Consider the following 4,895-nt stretch of genomic DNA (forward strand, 5'->3'; position numbering starts at 1 on the left):
AGGCCAGTGGGCATTCAGAGAGAAGCTACTGTGGTCTGGGACTTCACATCAGTGAAGGTGTCTGTAGACCAGCCTCGGTGGAGTGGTGGAGAGACAGAAATTCTCATTTCTCTCTGCTCACATCCCAAGAGAATGCCATGCACACTGTAGAGAACACAATGCTCTTTGAGCAAATGCATTTAAGGTGTTAGATTTATCTTTGGGTGTAAAAATAAGGACCTTAAGGGGCCCTGATATTATTACCGGCATTGCTAGAGTCACAGTTATATTCTGTTGCCTCTAAAGAAGACTGAAGGTTGAACAGGCTGTAATGGGAGGCTATGTGCATCTTCCAACTGCCTGGAAATCAGAAGGCAGAATTTCCACTTAGGAAGATAAAAGAGAAATGGGAAGGAAAAATAGTCATTTCGTCAGGCAACATTGGGTCTTTGAGAAGGGCAAAAGGGATTCTTACTGCTATCAACCTGCCTACATCCTGTTCATGTCCCAAATCTCCAAAACACATTCGTACTCCAACTTAGAAGTCACCAGCGAGCATTCAGAATTCAACCAGGTGCCTGTATTTAAACATCATGATATATTCTTTCTTTTCCCCCCTTCCAATATAATCTATTTGATTCACCAGCAATCTGTGGGTTACACAGTTTGTCCCACTTTTAAAAAAGTTACCATTTCCCAATATAAACTGAAGTGATTTCAAAGCCTCCAAAAGAAGAGGTGAGGTCTGAGAGCACTACTGATCTTCTTGGATTGGGTGCTTCAAGGCTTAGAAGTATTCTAAAGTAGAACAAGAAAATACACAAATATGGAGTCCAGATTTTGGTCATCCTCACTTCAGATGTCAGCAAACTCTCAACTCCAGAGAAGTTTGGGGTGTAGGAACAATGTGGGGACCAACTTGGAGTAAATATTCATTGCCTCATAGAATCTACTCACCACCACACCACCAGCAGGCATTTGTCTCTGTTTCTCCTCACCCTCCTCTATGGTCTCCAGGGACTGATGTACTTAGGGTTAATCTGTACCTTTCCACACCTTTGCCTTTGCTCATCCTCACCAAACTATTCCTTTGTTAACTTGTCTTTCAAATTGTCTCAATTTTTTTCTTAGGTTCTTTCATGATATTTCCCTTTAACTAATACAGTACTGGAAATACATTTTAGAAATCAGTTATTTCCTGCCAGAATGCAGGCAATTTAGAACATACAGGTATGGTGAAGAGAATGAATCAGAGTAATCGAGCCAGGGTATAGAGACTGCCACTACACCTGCTGCTATGTCCTCAGGAAGACCCACCAGGCACAACTGGAAAATCAGGGAAGAAGTAACTGAATTACAACACTCCTGACTCATTCTGGAGATGGAAGATCATGAGGGTGTCATTTTGCATATGATTTTAATGGTCAAGTCCCTTAGTATGGCTTGTATATAATTTGATTTATTTAAATATGAACTAATAAAATATTTAGACAAATAAAGTCTAATAAATCAAATTAGAAACATGATACATGTGCAAGCTCAAAGGTTGTAATTCACACAGCACTTCAACATTATCTCAGATTTGACACAGGTAATGGATATCTAAGATTAAGGGTGGTTTTGACCTACTAGGAACAGGAAAAAGCAAATGTTTAGAAATTTTAAGCCCCTTATCTAAATCATTCAGACAGTTTACAAAGATAGAACTTACATCTGGGTCTTTCTGATTCGAAGTCACCTGGTTCCTTCTATGATGTCATATTTTCTTTTATCTTTCATTTTTTAAAATATTTTTAGTTCTAGATGGACATGATATTTACCTTTTAATGTGGTGCTGAGAATTGAACCCAGTGCCTCACACATGCTAGGCAAGCACTCTACCACTGAGCCATAACCCCAGCCCCTGAGTTACCCTTCTGCTCCTGAAAATGAGAATCCAATATCTACTTTCCTTTCATGGAATTAGCCAAACCTGCTAACAAGAGCTGGAGATGGGAAGATGTAATTATTCAGGAAAAAAAGAATATGTGAGTAATGAGGAAGAAAGGTGCCTGGTCCCACAAAGATCATGAACAGGCAGCTGTTAATTTTCAGGACTTCATGTGCTACACCTTTTCTTCCTCATATACCAATGGATCTGTTAAGGGGTTGATCATTATGCTCCCTTCAGGAGGACAGGTGAGGTTTTTGTTTTTCAGACTTTATGTTGGACAAAAAAGGGAAGGAGGGAAGCTGGAAGAAAGAAAACTAAAAAGAATTAGATTACTTGCTAGGAAGGGTGGGCAAATGGGTGAAGATGATTCCTTGGGACCATCTAGAAGGATTACCTAACTTCCAGGATGGTGCTCCCCATCTCCATTTCCCAAAAAGGCTTTTTCCAAAGCAGATAGGCCTTGAGGCCTCCTTGGACCATGAGTGCAGGGATTCTGGGCTCACAAACTCTGGGTTTGCAGAGTTGCCCTGGTGGCTACTGTCCTGTGGAGATGAATGTCCTTACACAGGTTCGTTCAGTCTCCCCAGCTATTCAGCTGCAACCCTATTTTACCTGGACATTAGATCACTTTTCACTTTCTCCTAAATTCTTGGTGCGGAAGTTTGAATTCTGTCAGAACATTGCTGGTTTCATTAGATTCTCAACTCAGAACACCATAATCCAGGGGAAAAATACCCCAATGGACTAGGAGTTATAAAAAGGTGCCACCTGCTGTGCCACCTGCTGTGAGGCAGGGCAGCAGCAGCAGCACTCACCTAGAGAGGCTCCCCAGGCTGCTGGTCTTGCCCTCCTGCAGAGGTGGTGGCCATGCACATGAAGCCCATAGCAGGTACATGAGTGAGGAACCATAACTCAAGAGAGAAGATACTCTTGCAGAAGAAAGCTCGCCCGCCATGAAAAGGAACAGCTAAAGAGACATCACCACGAAGGGCTCCGCTTGGGAGAACTGAATGAATGTTAGATGTGACCATTTCCTGTTCTGCTTCTTTCCTGATTGGCACACTGGCCTCTACTTTGAAAGAGCACTGGGGTGAGTGGTCAGTTATGCTTCTCACTTGCTTGGCTTTTTAAGGAAGATATGTCACACAGGTTAATAAGAAGCCACAGGTGCGTAGGCCCTAAGACTGTGGGAGTTTTTAAGAACAAGCAGCTGCTATGAGCTTGGACAAAGGCTCAGACTCCTGCCTGGCTCCCTTGGTTGGCAGCACCCTTGTGTCCTCATAGACAGGCTTAGAGCTGGGGCATGGCTAGTGTCTGGGAACTGCAGTTTCTCAGGTAGGAAAGAGACATCTGACATATCCTCATCATGCCCACAACCTCACCACAGGCCAAGGCAAGATGGTAAACTAATTGCTATGCCCAGAGATGAGAACCTGCAACAGAGCTGGACTCAGTCTCAATCACAAAGATTCTCAGAAATTCTTTGAACAGAAGAAAACCAAGGCTCCAGCTAAGTTTTTTGTTCGCACCAGCAAGAGGTGTACTTCCTCATGGTAAAGAAAGAGAAATTCTCCAGTTTCTGTATTTGTGTCCTGTGAAACTGGGGGAACGTAAGCTTCTGAAGGTCACTGTCTTCTTAACAACAGCAAGGGAAATGCATCCTGAGAACCATAGGAGAATGTAGTCCTCTAAGGATGCTCCAGTTACAGCTTAACTAGGGTCCAGTATGACTGCACCATGGCAGGAGAGACCAGGGTGCTGCCAAGGGCTTATTCAGGCATGGAAAGGAGAACCAGGGTGGCAGATCATCCCCCACCTAACATCGTCACTCAGTGTCACCATCTGAGATCAGCCCCACTGTCCACCAGTATTGCACATCATGTTAGTCTGCAAGGTTTTCCAACACTTTGGAATTTCTGGGGCAAACTTTTCTTGGAAGATATTCTGAGAAAATGAAGGAATGTAGCAGAGTTTCTACAAAGATGTTATCATACAAGTTCCTCAAGGGCAGGGATGGTGCTTACTCAGTCAGACCTTATCCTCAACAAACGTCTGGAACAAAAATACCAATTAATAGCGTATGGCACAGAGCAATGGCTGAAGAATGACTCTTCCTAACCGTGTGGCCTATGGCAAGCTGCTCCAACTCTCAGGAGCTCAGTCTCCTCATCTGGAAAAGGAGGACGGTAACAGCATCTCCTACAACATAATTGTTAGGAGGTCCCAGTCTTGGGATATTGTGTGGCACTACCTACTTATGGTAAGTCCTATGCAAATACTTGATGAATAATCAAGTTCAAGTTATGAACCTGTAACTGGGACAGCATTCCTTCCTTTTAAAGAGCTGAGTTTTGGGTGAATGACCATGACTCTCATATGCCTTCTAACTATGTGACTGGCACATGAACATCACGATGTCATATGCAGAACATCTTCAGGATGGTAATAGTGATATGAAATCTGGAAGAATTAAGAGGGACCTGTTAGCCACATCATGGGGCTTCCTCCATGCCCTGACCCTCCCCCCTGGCAGGAAGGGAAGAAATCCACCTGTAGATGGTTATGATACTGAGGAGAATTGAATTAGCTCTCTTTTTTAACATGGTGGGGGAGAAATAGTCTTAGATTTCTAAAATAAAGTCATTTTAAATAAAGTTATTTGGTTAAAAAATATCTATTAGATAAGGAAAGATACATAAAATGAAAAGGAAATATTTTCCCTTTCCCCTGATCTGTGGTTCAAATCCCAGTGCCTCCACTCACATTACTGTCCATGGTCTTGCTTTGTTCCTGCCACTTAAATGTAATCTGTAAGTCTCTCCATATCAATATACTGAGATTTCCCTCATTTTAAACTAGTTATGTACTTTTAATGGATTTACCAGGGTTCTAGTGATAAGTTAGATTATTTCCAATTTGTGAGAGTAGCAAATGTTCTTGAATGTATAAAGGTGTTATTTGTGACCTAATTGACCTTTAGGTG

This window comes from Sciurus carolinensis, unplaced genomic scaffold, assembly GCF_902686445.1.
Source record: "Sciurus carolinensis unplaced genomic scaffold, mSciCar1.2, whole genome shotgun sequence".
In the NCBI taxonomy this organism is placed as follows: domain Eukaryota; kingdom Metazoa; phylum Chordata; class Mammalia; order Rodentia; family Sciuridae; genus Sciurus; species Sciurus carolinensis.